The sequence below is a fragment of the Antechinus flavipes genome, chromosome 1 (genome assembly GCF_016432865.1).
Source record: "Antechinus flavipes isolate AdamAnt ecotype Samford, QLD, Australia chromosome 1, AdamAnt_v2, whole genome shotgun sequence".
Classification (NCBI taxonomy): Eukaryota; Metazoa; Chordata; class Mammalia; order Dasyuromorphia; family Dasyuridae; genus Antechinus; species Antechinus flavipes.
Window position 1 is genome coordinate 100,120,977 of NC_067398.1, and position 14,085 is coordinate 100,135,061.

Sequence of the window (14,085 nt, forward strand, 5' to 3'; positions counted from 1 at the left end):
TGACTATTTTAAGGAAAAGTCCATTTATTCCTATGCTCTCAAGTGTTTTTATTAGGAATGGATGTTGGATTTTATCAAATGCTTTTTCTGCATCTATTGAGATGATCATATGGTTTTTGTTTGTTTGGTTATTGATATAGTCAATTATGCTAATAGTTTTCCTAATATTGAACCAGCCCTGCATTCCTGGTATAAATCCTACTTGATCATAATGTATTATCCTGGGGATGATTTTCTGTAATCTTTTTGCTAATATTTTATTTAAGATTTTAGCATCAATATTCATTAGGGGGATTGGTCTATAATTTTCTTTCTCTGTTTTCAGCCTACCTGGTTTAGGTATCAGTACCATGTCTGTGTCATAAAAGGAGTTTGGTAGGACTCCTTCAATCCCTATTTTTTCAAATAGTTTATTTAGCATTGGAGTTAATTGTTCTTTAAATGTTTGGTAGAATTCACATGTAAATCCATCTGGTCCTGGAGATTTTTTCTTAGGGAGTTGATTGATAGTTTGTTCTATTTCTTTTTCTGAGATGGGACTGTTTAGGATATTTACTTCTTCCTCTATTAGTTTGGGCAAGCTATATTTTTGGAGGTATTTTTCTATCTCATTTAAGTTGTCGAATTTATTGGCATAAAGTTGAGCAAAGTAATTCCTAATTATTGCTCTAATTTCCTCTTCGTTAGTGGCGAGTTCTCCCTTTTCATTTTTAAGACTAACAATTTGATTTTCCTCTTTCCTTTTTTTAATCAGATTTACTAAGGGTTTGTCTATTTTGTTGGTTTTTTCATAGAACCAACTCTTAGTTTTATTAATTAATTCAATAGTTTTTTTTACTTTCAATTTTATTGATCTCTCCTTTTTTTTTTTTTTAGAATTTCAAGTTTAGTGTTTGACTGGGGGTTTTTAATTTGTTCCTTTTCTAGCATTTTTAGTTGCAAGCCCAATTCATTGACCTTCTCTTTCTCTATTTTATACAAATAGGCCTCTAGAGATATGAAATTTCCCCTTATTACCGCTTTGGCTGCATCCCATACATTTTGGTATAATGTCTCATTATTATCGTTTTCTTGAGTGAAGTTATTAATTATGTCTATGATTTGCTGTTTCACCCAATCATTCTTTAGTATGAGATTATTTAGTTTCCAATTATTTTTTGGTCTACTCCCCCCTGGCTTTTTGTTGAATGTAATTTTCATTGCATCATGGTCTGAAAAGGATGCGTTTACTATTTCTGCCTTACTGCATTTGAGTTTGAGGTTTTTATGTCCTAATATATGGTCAATTTTTGTATAGGTTCCATGAACTGCTGAAAAGAAAGTGTACTCCTTTCTGTCCCCATTACATTTTCTCCAGAGATCTATCATATCTAACTTTTCTAGTATTCTATTTACCTCTTTGACTTCTTTCTTATTTATTTTGTGGTTTGATTTATCTAATTCTGAGAGTGCAAGGTTAAGATCTCCCACTATTATAGTTTTACTGTCTATTTCTTCTTGCAGCTCTCTTAATTTCTCTTTTAAGAATTTAGATGCTACCCCACTTGGTGCATATATGTTTAATATAGATAGTGCTTCATTATCCATGCTACCCTTTAGCAAGATATAGTGCCCTTCCTTATCTCTTTTAATTAGATCAATTTTTGCTTTAGCTTGATCTGAGATCAGGATGGCTACCCCTGCTTTTTTGACTTCACCTGAAGCATAGTAGATTTTGCTCCAACCTTTTACCTTTAACCTGCATGTATCTCCCTGCTTCAGGTGTGTTTCCTGTAAACAACATATTGTAGGATTCTGGCTTTTAATCCATTCTGCTAACCGCTTCCTCTTTATGGGGGAGTTTACCCCGTTCACATTTATGGTTAGAATGACCAATTCTGTATTACTTGCCATCTTGTTAACCCCGGTTTATGCTTTTCTCCCTTCTTTCCCCTTTACCCCCCTTCCCAGTATTAAGCTTGTGAGCACCACTTGCTTCTCACAGCCTTCCCTTTTTAGTATCCCTCCCCCCGCCTTAGAGTTCCTCCCCCTATCTTACCCCTTTCCCTCCCAGTTTCCGTATTCCCTTCCGCTTAGCTTATTCCTTCCCTTTTCACTTTTCCCTTCTCACTTTTCAATGAGGTGGGAGAAGTTTCACCATAGATTGAATATGTCTTAAGATTTTTCACTTAAAGCCAATTCTGAAGGCAGTAAGATACCCACTATATTCTTCCCCCTCCATTCTTTCTCTCAGATATAATAGGTTTCCTTTGCCTCTTCATGAGATGTAGTACCCCACTTTACCCTTTTTCTGGTACAATGTCCTTTCCACATCAGTTTCTAGAACAAGGTATACATGTATTCTTTATACATCTTTATATCAGAAATATAGTTCCCAAGATTAATCTTTACCTTTTTAGATTTCTCTTGAGTTCTATATTTGTAGATCAAACTTTTTGTTAAGTTCTGGCTTTTTCACCAAAAATAGGTGAAATTTGCTTACTTCGTTGAATGTCCATCTTCTTCCCTGGAAAAAGATGCTCATTCTCACTGGGTAAGTTATTTTTGGTTGCATACCAAGTTCCTTAGCCTTTCGGAATATCATATTCCAGGCCCTTCGATCCTTTAATGTGGATGCTGCCAGATCCTGGGTGATCCTTATTGTGGCTCCTTGATACTTGAATTGGGTTTTTCTAGCCGCTTGCAATATTTTTTCCTTCATCTGAGGGTTCTGGCATTTGGCCACTATATTCCTTGGTGTTCTGATTTTAGGATCCCTTTCAGTGGGTGATCGATGAATCCTTTCAATGTTTATTTTTTCCTCTGTTCCTATGACTTCTGGGCAGTTCTCTTTGATAATTTCCTGGAAAATAGTGTCCAGGCTCTTTTTTTCATCATGTTTTTCTGGGAGTCCAATGATTCTCAGATTGTCTCTCCTGGATCTGTTTTCCAGGTCTGTTGTCTTCCCCAGAAGGTATTTCACATTTTTCTCAATTGTTTGATTTTTTTGGATTTGCTTGACTGATTCTTCTTGTCTCCTCGAGTCATTCAATTCCAATTGTTCAATTCTGATTTTCAGTGAAGTATTTTCTTCACTCACTTTTTAAAAATCTTTTTCTAATTGTCCCATTGAGTTCTTTTGTTCTGTGGAATTTTTTTCCATTTCGCCAATTTTGTTTTTTAGAGAGCTATTTTCTGTTTCCAGTTCACCAATCCTATTTTTCAAGGATTTTATTTCTTTATCCACTCTCTCTTTAACTGACTTCTCCAGGCTCTTTTGCCAAGCCTCCCATTTTTCTTCTAGCTCCCTTGTGAGAGCCTTTTTAATTACTTCTATGAGGTTCATCTGTGCTGAGGAACAGATGATCTCCTCCTTTGGGGATTCACCTGGGGACTGTCTGTTTTTAGTCTCCTCAGGATTTAGAGTCTGCTCTCTATCTGTATAGAAGCTGTCAAGGGTTAAAGTCCTCTTCAGTTTCTTGCTCATTCTGTCTAATAATCAAAGACAGACTAGCAAAGAAAAAAAGAAAAAACTGAAGTCTTTCTTTGGGGGAGGGGCTGGGTGTGTTACCGAGCTTCCTCTACAGACTGCAGGGGGCAGCAGTGAGGCACTAGCCCGACTGTGCTGCGCCTGTGCTCTGAGATCCCAGAGCGTGCTGAGTCATTGTGGGGGGGGAAAGAGGGGACGGCCAGGTGCCGGGAGACTCCAGCTGTTTGGGGTTGTATTCTTCAACCCCGGTGTTTTTAGCTTCTCTGCTGGGCTGCTGACTTGCTGCCGGAGCAAAGTATCCAAAACTGTAGCGAAGCTCTCCCCGCAGAGACAGCTGCGATCACTCCCCACCCCCTCTCCAGTCTGCTCCCGTGCTCTCACTGCCGCTGCCCGCCACCTGTGCCCGATCTAAAATCATACCAGCCCTCCAGTAAAGATAGACCTTTCTTGGCGAATCTCAAGGATGGCTTCTCTTGGTAACTATTTGTGGGGTTTTTTTTCAGTCAAGCATTAATTCAGAGGCTTGTAATGAAATGGATAGTGAGAGAAAGCATGGAGCTTACACAGCTATGTACCTCCTCTCCGCCATCTTAACCGGAAGTCCCGAACCTTCATTTCTTAAAGAAAAAAATGGAATTTGAGATGAATCCTGGTGGAAACCAGAAGGCAGAAGTGGTAAGTGAGAGCATATCTGGCATGGAGGACACTAAATGAACAATAAATTATAGAATGACTAAAATAGAATCCAGTAACTTAGCAAACTCATACAATTAGTTGAAAGATTAATATTCAAACTTCATTGGGACATTTATGAACATTTTCCTATTGACTGCTATTGAGTCATTTTACATTTTCACTTTCACACTGAGCTCCTTCTGTCTGTTTCTGTTTCTCTCTGTAAAATTTTTTCTCCTCTCTTTATTTCTTTCACTTGTATCTGTGTGTCTCTGTCTCTATTTCTGCTTCTATGTCTCTGTCTCTGTCTCTCCCTGCTTCTGATACTGTGTGACTGCTCAGATAGGGGAAGATGTTAGTAGCCTATGGAGATGTCACAAGATCCTATGACCCCCCAAAAAAGGCACAAACTGGAAGTGATCACATCCAAGATTTAGGCTTGCCTAGGAGTTCATTGACTGAATGTATGGAAATGGAAACCTACTTTTATTTGAAAACTGGCAAAAAAGAGGAAACTTCAGGAACAGGGATGGAAGCTTCAGGAACAGGGATGGAGACTTCAGTTATCTGTGTACATCCAGTTCAGGAGCCAATTAAAGACATTACCCAGTATGAACTTCTAAGTCATATAAAGATTCAGTAAGGACCTACCAGTTTCAAATACTGTGTCATGACTTATTATGTCAGAAAACAGAAGAAATATTCATGTGCTCTAAGGTGTGTTGGGAAAGAGCTCCTTGATCATGATTTCTTCAAAATAGGCCATTTTAAGCAATCTTTCATGGATTTGTCTTGAATGCTGGCTGAGTATGCTCAGAAAAGGCTGAGTCAGGACCAAGAATACCATCTATACTGAGTATATAATAGACAGTCAATATTTTGGTTTGTTTTGACTTTGAGATGCAGGAGTTTCTATCAGACATGATTCCTGGTTAGCTCCAGAACTCCCTGAAATATGGTTAGTTAATTTATTCATGAAACATATATAAAATATTCTTTTAAAGAATGCTGCTAGATTTGGGGAAAATAAAGTTTATTTAAGACATAGTTTATGCCCTTATGAAATTTTTAATGTAGCAATTATTATTTTTAATCTGTTATATGCTGAGAAGTAATACCATGGGTATTATATACCCATTGAATGGTCAAGACAATTAAGATTTAGAGCAATTTCAATAACTTGCTTATGTAATGACAGCTCATAAATATCCAAAGCAGGATTTAAAGTAGGTGTCTCAGTCTGTGAGTCTGTGAAGCTTTCTTTCCTGCATCAATCTAATTTTTTTTTTTTACCTGTAAAGTACAACTTAGAAAATCTCTCCCTCAATCTATCCCTATAATGAAGTAATATGCAAAAATTATTTGGATAAAATGTCATATGCACTTTAGGTATTATTGCTTTGAAATTTCACTAATTTAAATCATTAAGTTAATAGTTTTAGAATGACTGTAGGCTGAAGAGCCTATCACTGGGCAGTATATGAAATAACATTTTGTAGATGAATCATAATAAAAGAGTGGGAGCTCAAGAGAAAGTTAGAGATGGAAGGGATTTTAAATGCTATTTATTCTTAACAATTCTACATGAGAGAAAACCTAGTCCTCATGATTTGCTCAAGGTCATATAAATAGACAGTGGAAGTATCCTAATCTTCTTGATGCTAACTCATCCCATAGTTAAATCTGGCCCAAAGTCAGATTTTAAAATGAAATGAGTTCTATTTGATTGCTCTTGATAAGGAGAAGAGGTTGTGTAGGTGGGTGTAACCAAAGGGAACATGGAACCAGGAGGTTAGAAAGCATTGTCCCTATTATTTGTGCTGATCAAAGAGAATCAATGTCTGGGTTCTGATGAAGCAGAGCCAGGGTAACTGTATAACCCGTGGGCAGAATCCCATACCCATAGAGAGGACTCCATGCATTACTAATGCTTCTAGGAAGGTGTAGTGAACAGCTGTGGAAGAGCAGAAGGATAAATGGTGTGTGTGTGTGTGTGTGTGTGTGTGTGTGTGTGTGTGTGTGTGTTGGGTGTTTGGTGGATGTAAGACAGTTCAATGCAGCATTATTTTCCCCACATTACTGCTACAGGGACCAAGGACTTCTACTCTGCGTGGAATCAACTCAGGACTGGATAGTGGAAATGAAAGTAAATCAGGGCTATAACAGTTATTAGAGACATTGTAGAATATAAACTCTGTAAGGGATTGTTGCTATTCTGTCATTTTGGTTGTGTCCAACTCTTTATGATCCCATTTGGGGTATTCTTGGCAAAGATACCTTTGAGAATCTCATTTTCTTCCTAATTCAGTTCAAGTACCACTTTCTATTTGAAAAATTATTGTCACAGAGTCGTTTTAATAATGTTTGACTTTTCATGATTCCATTTGGATTTTTCTTGGCAAAGATACAGGAGTGGCTTGCCATTTCCTTCAACTCATTTTATAGACAAGGAAACTGAGGTAAACGGGGACACAGAGATAGTAAGTGTCTGAGGACAGATTTGAACTAGAAAGAGGAATTTCTATGACTTCAGGCCTGCCACTTTATCCACTGAACCATCTATTTTCTCTCAAAAAAATTTAGGAATCATCTAATCCAGACTGCTCTTCTTATAAATGAGTTTAGGAGATTTAGAGAGAAGGATATCTGCTCCAAGTCATGCAGTGAGTGAATAGCAGAGCAACGATGCAAATCCAGGTCTTTGGGTCTTTTGATAAATTTAAGGTTTTGGCCATTATACCGGACTGCTGCTTCCTTCTTTGATCAAGAAATTGTCTCACCCAGAACAGCTCGGAACCAGCTTTTTAAGATAAATTTGGAGGAGACACCAATAGCTCACTGCAGTGCTGGGAAGGGAGCGATATGGGTTCTGCTTTGTGGGAGTGGTTACCTATGATGGATATTTTAATAATAGGGATTGGGGCAGGGCGAGTGGATGAAAACGACTGGAATAACAATCTGCTAGCTTCAAACTTTATTTTTTATATAATTTTTTGTTTATATATATAACATATATGTAAATATATATTATCTTTCCAGATTGATTTAAAATATTTTTTACATTTCTTTTTAAAACTTTGAGGTCCAGATTCTCTCATTTTCTCCCTTCCTAATTCCCTCCATAGAGAAGACACATGCGAAGTTTTGCAAACTATTACCATAAAAGCCATATTGCAAAAGAAAACAAAGATCTTCCCCCTCAAAATAAAATAACTCTCAAGAAAAATAAAGTTTTTTTTTTTTTTAAAGTATGCTTTTGTCTGTATTCAGAGTCAATCGATTCTTTCTCTGGATATGGATAGCATTTTTCATCATAAGTCCTTCAAAGAAATTTTGGATCATTGTATAGCTGAAAATTACAAAGTCATTCATTGTTGATCATTGTACAACTGAGCTATTACTCTAGTAGCTAATACTACTATTATATATATAGTGTGTTTTATTTTGAATGAACTAATGGAGGACTTTCAGGTTTTTTGAGAGCACCCTGTTCATCATTTCTTATAGAATAATAGTATTCCATCATACTCATATAATATAATTCATTCAGTAATTCCCCAATTGATGGGCATCTCCTCAATTTCCTCTTTTTTCCTCTGAGAAAAGAGCTGGTATAAATATTTATGTACATATAAATCCTTTTCCTTTTTTAAAAAATCCCTTATGAGATTCATCTGGCTAATTTTAGCTAATTAATCTTGCTAACTAGTTGTCAAGCCTAACTGTTTCTAAAGTTTTAAAAGGTAAATACTGTCAGTACCTTCTTAATATTATCCCCATTTCTTACCTTCCCCACCATTTCTCAGAATGCAACCCCAGAATGACGAGTATATATTCCCAGGTTCTCATAAGACATTGAACTATATTCAATACTCCATATATTTAACACAATCCATGGGAATGGAGGGAAGAATTCTAGATTATGAACAATCAAAAATAATAAATAGTTGTAATTCTTTGAAACATTTCAATTAAGAGTACATTAAATCTTTATATCTCTAAGTCTCTGAACATATGTTCAGTTTCAGATTTTGATAGATAGTGTTTTACCATAACATCTTATCTCTTTTCTCTCAGGTGGTAACAATCTTTCTCATCAGACTTCATCTAGTACTTTGTTTTCTAACTTTCAAAGTTATCATTTAATATTATGTATTACAGTTTCTAGTATTGGTATTATGCACCCTTAATATTATTGGCTGTAAAATCCATAAGAAGAGAGATGGTTCTTTCAAAACTTTATATCTTTTTTAGAACCTAGTATAGTATTCTCTTTGCCCATGGGAGGTTTAATAAATATACATTATTTTTATTGACTTACTTTTGAGTGAGTATTATTATAGGATCATAGTGGAAGATGGGAAGACACCTAATCCAACCTTATAATTTCATACTTATGGGAAATGAAATCAAATGATTCATTTGAGTTTGGTTATATTGACGGTGAGCATCAGAGACAGAATCTGAAGAGCCAGTGCTCTTTTCACTGCCTTGTTCATTTACTTATTAGACAAAAATAATCTTTTTTACATACATTAATTTTAAACTTAATCTATAATTTCTAAAAACATATCATTTTATCTTTTGTATTAGAAGCAAATAGGCCTGAGATTAAAATTTTGCCAATGAAAAATCATAAACTGAATAATCTGTGGGCAAAATATTAAAAATTAGCTGCTTGCCAAAATCAGAAATATGTAAATGAAATATTTGCAATATAGTGTTTAAAATAATGCCTGGCATACAGTAGAATTTCAATAAACATTAATTAAATTAATGAATGAATATATATAATGTGTTGAGTTCTGGTAATATATTGTCACTCAGAGTGACAGAGTTTGCTTGATTGAATTGAAAATAAAAACTAACATTAATATAGCACTTTAAGGTTCACAAACCCCTTTACAGATATAATCACATCTGAACAATCTTGTGAATAACTGGCATTTATCTAACTAACACTTGAAGGTTTTCAAAGTGCTTTACAAAGTATCTTATCTGATTATTGGACTACCCTTGGGAGATAAGTTATTATTATTTCCATTCTATAGATGAGGAAACTGAGACTAACCAGGTTAAATGACTTGCCCAACTAATAAGTGTCTGACACTGGATTTGAATTTGGGTGTTTCTGATTCCAGGGCCTGGTCTTTATCCATTTCACCCACCAAGCCGCCCCATAGCTCTGCATCTAGGCTACCTTTACCCACTATTGCCACATGGCTGCCTTTGTTCGTGGAACTGAATCTCATACATTAAAAACTTTTTAATCTTTCTAAAGTATGTGGAAGATTGCTGATGTTTTCCATTTTAAAAGAACAAAGTGTTTAAAAATAATTATTTGTAGACTTTTGTGGGAAATAAAAATAAGCTGAGGAGTAAACTCAGCAGTGCTTTGCTCTGAGATAAATTGTGTGCTTCCTTTCCTTCCTTTCTCCACTCCAGAGGGTTACATTAGTGCCTTTTTTCCTCAGGAAAAGATGGCATTGAGAATGTTGGGAGCCGTTGGGCTGGTAGGCCCTCTGCAGAGAAACAAAGAGTCTGCAGTGTTCTGTCTCAGACAGGACAGCATCAAACTCCCCCTGAGTGATTAGCCTCCAGGGTACCCAACAATAACAGACTCATGCAGGTTCTTAAAACAAAGTAACAGCTTTACTGAAGCCAATAACTTCTGGCCTGTCTGAGCCATGGGAATCAGCTCTGAGCCCTCACAGAGGCCTCCAGCAGCCTGATTCCTTACAGCCTACAAGAAAGCTAGAGGCTCTTCCTTATGGCTCATTAGGCTCCAGAATAAGGAATAGATTACCCATAACTCCAAAGGGCTGATAAGACACTGCTGGACAGTCATATAGCTACACATTAAAGGCAATAGGGAAGAGAACCTATTGAAGAGGAGGAATGTCTGCAGGGGAGAGAGGATAGTTGATAACTTGCTGACTGAGCAATGAAAAGGCACTAACAGGAAGGGAGAGGCTCTGTTAAGCCTGAAGGCAAAATAAACTGACAACAGGCTGGGGAGGGAGGATGGAGAAGTCAAAATAGGCATACCAGGAGCTGTCTCAGCAGGTCTAAGTAGAGCAAAATTCCCAAGTTTAATCAGAGACCCAGAGAGGATGAAGATACAATTAAACAGCAAGATCGATGAGAATCATTAGAAAAAATAGCTTTAATTCTATTTATAATCACTGATTACAATATAACATTTATATATACCATAATGAATTGGAATTTTTTTTTTAAACAGTAACATTCCCCTTCAAAGAAATGGTTCCAATCTGATCAGTTCTCTAAACTTCTTTCTAGCTCCTTCCCCACCTTCAATAAATCTCCACCCTAAAGAGTTGCTCCACTGATGGGTGACAGATCTTACACTTTGAAATGTCCCTTTTCAATTTGTTGATATGGATACAATTAGTAGATCAGTCTTACCAAAATGTGATTCAGACAAAATTATCTGTTATAGGCATCCATAATAAATTGATTCTCCCACAATATTTGACAGGGTTTAAAAGCTTTTTCAGAATGTGCATATCAAAGTAAATGCTGTAGTCATTGCCATGAGGAGATTGCCTATCTAAGAATAATTTGGAGGACAGATTTCCAATAATGTGAAAGAAACAATTTGAGAAAACTATTGAAAACCCACAGAAAAAGACCTGGGAGATTTCATCAGTAAGTAGCCGGTATGTGCAGTAGGAAACTTGAACACCATATTGGCTGATCAGGGGCAATCCAAAATAAATGTGAGGATGATTCATATCCTCAATGAACAATAAAAAACAAAGAGGCAAAAGGTTAGAGCAACATCAGGAATAGAATCATCTTGCAAGCACATGCACTGCAACACACACACACACACACACACACACACAACAAAATAAACAATTCAGTATTATAAAATTATCTTGGAGAAGTTGAGAAACAAAGTAATTAGAAAAGAAAGAATAGTCCTGTGGGAGGATGTGGAAAATTCCTAGTTGTCTAGATGGTCACAAAAATTGGAACAAAACAAAACCTGAATCAAATTTGAAACAGAACAATTACATACCATTAATAGAATGAATGACAAGAGTAGTTATACCAGTGGAAGTTGCAAAAAGTCTAGTTTCTTTGTAAAACTGTAAAGCAGTGGATCCAGATAAGATTCATAATTATTGGCTCAAGTTCTTCACACTGGTACACAAATTACCAGCACAGCACTTTATCAGTTTCCTCTCTGATGCAAGCCTGATTCCATCTTTCCTAACAGGAAACATCATATATTTATTATCAAAAGATGAAAATACCAACAATCCTGCCAAGTAGAGACAAATTATATATTTCTGTACTTTATACAAATTATTTCCTGTTTAGTTCAACTCAAAAAATTTAATTGAAAACACAAGAAAATGATAAATTGGCTGAAGAGTAAAATGTATGTGCCACAAATGCAATGTGGGTAGAACAGTCAATTGATCCAGTCATTCTTGATAATAATTTGGAATTATTCCCCCAAAGTTACTGAACTGGGTGTGACCTTTGACTTAGAAATATCACTACTCATGCTCTATCCCAGGGAAATCAAAGAAAGAGGAAAAGAACATATATGTACAAAAATATTTCTAGTTATCTCTTTCATAATAATCCTAAACTGGAAATTAAGGAGGTACCCACCTATTGAAAAATGACTAAACAAATTACAATTTTATTTATGTAATGGAATATTATTGTGGATAACAACTTACAAAATAGATGGTTTCAAAAGAAACTAAGCAGAATCATATAAAATGATACATAATGAAGTGAGCAGAACTAGAAGTACAATTTATACAATGGCAACATTACAAAGAAAAACAATTTTGAAAAACTTTAGGATGCTGATCACTGTAGTTATGATAAACTATAAGTACAGGAGAGCAAAGATAATAAAATACCTATCCACCTCCTGCCAGTAAGTAATGTACAAAAAGGCAGAAAGATTGTATGTGTGTGTGTGTGTGTGTGTGTGTGTGTGTGTGTAGACAAGGCCAAGGAGTTAATTAAGAAGGCTAGGATCTGGGTTGAAGAATAATCATCTCTCACTTGGGCAAATAACCCTTTTTGCCTCAGTTTCCACTCCTGTAAAATGAGCTAGAGAAGGAAATGGTAAACTACTCACACTTGAAGGGTGCTAAGGATTTCTAGAGGAAGGCATGTGGAGAGACAATATTCCAGGAATAGAATTATAGAAAGGGGACATAGAATGTTGAGTACTAAGAACAGAATGTAGATCCATTTAGTTAAAATATAGTGAATGAAGGTGATAAAATGACATCATAGTAAAAATGTAGGTTGGAGCTAGATCACAGATGGTTCTAAAATGAACTTCTTTTCAGTTCTGATTCAATAGTATTTCATGATATACAAAACATTTCCTCTACAATGACCCAGTCAGCAAAGATAATATAAGGGCCATTATCCCAAGTTGCCCTCTACCTTTTAATTTTGTTGGCTTTTTTCAAGAATCACCTCTAATTATACCCTCTGTTTACCCTGTAACTGCTAATAACTTCTTTCAAATTTCCTTCCATTTACTATGCAGTTTCTACAGATCTAATTATTTATGTTGTCCCTTTCATTGGACTATAAGGTCTTTGAGGGCAACAACTGGTTTTGCCTTTCTTTGTATCTCCAGTACTTAGCACAGTGCATAGCACGTGAGACGTTCTTGATAAATGTTAATTGGTTGTTTGATTGATTGACAAATAAATGTCTACAAGAAGTCCTACTCTCATGTCTCATCAAGGCTCAACAGTAACTCAGCTCTTTGAGGAATTCTACCAGAAGAACACAAAGTTTGGCAAATTTAACTAAGCTGGTAAAGTTTTGAGTATGGTGATAACAACAGACTGAATCTGCTACTTTATGATCAATCCATTTAAGTACAAAGAGGTTTATCATCAGTTGGATGGACATCACTTCTTTGTCCGTGACAACCCATAATACACAGGAAAAATTAACAAGGTTTCAACTTCCATCATAAAGAACCTCTACTCTCTGCAAAAAATAAGGGAAGAGATGTTAACCACACTTCTTAGATAATCTAAAAGCATGTATTCTGATTGTGAGATCTTTGCCTAATAACAATTAGTATGTTCTAGAGAGAATCAAGACATATCAGTATTCTCTTGAATCTTTTCACTTGCTCAACTCAATTATTCTCAAGCATCAGGATTCCTAGATATAGCTCTGTTTCTAACACTAAGATCCTATGAGATTATTACAACTACTTTTATATCAATTAATCAAGCAAGGATTTATAGGCCAGGAACTCTGATAAACAATGGAAATAGGGAAAACAATAAAACAGTTCCTGCCCTCAAGGATCTTATAATCTATTGGAGAGACTACACATAGGAATAAGTTAATTGAAATTGTATTCAAAATATAAGGTAACTAAAGGGTAGTATGAGCAGCTTAGAAATCAGAAAAAGCCTCATGTAGTAGGTGATACTTAAGCTGAGCTTTGAAAAGAATTGGGAGTTCTAAGAGGCAGGGATGAAAAAGGTGAACAGGCATGTGCAAGGCCGCAGATGTGGGGAAAGCAGTATGAAGAAAAGTAAAAAGGTCATTTCCTTTGGATTATAAATATTCAAAGTAACAGTTAACATGTTGTTCTTAACAGAACCCTAGAGTCATAAAATTTTAGAATGGCAAGGAACCTTCAAGATCACCCCGATTTGTCCTCATCTATAAAAACAGTCATAAGATAATGGAGCCATTAGAATTGCTAATCCATTTTAGGATGATTTGATGCATGAGTGAGGGTCATATGAGAAATAGGAGAGGATTGTTGCTAGTCATCCCTGGAAATCATATGGAACACAGTTTGTTGAATTATTTTATGGTTTTTTTTTTTTTTTTTTTAGCCTTTAAGTGAGCCTTCTGAATGTTATCAGTGTTTCCAGGAATCACAAGTATGA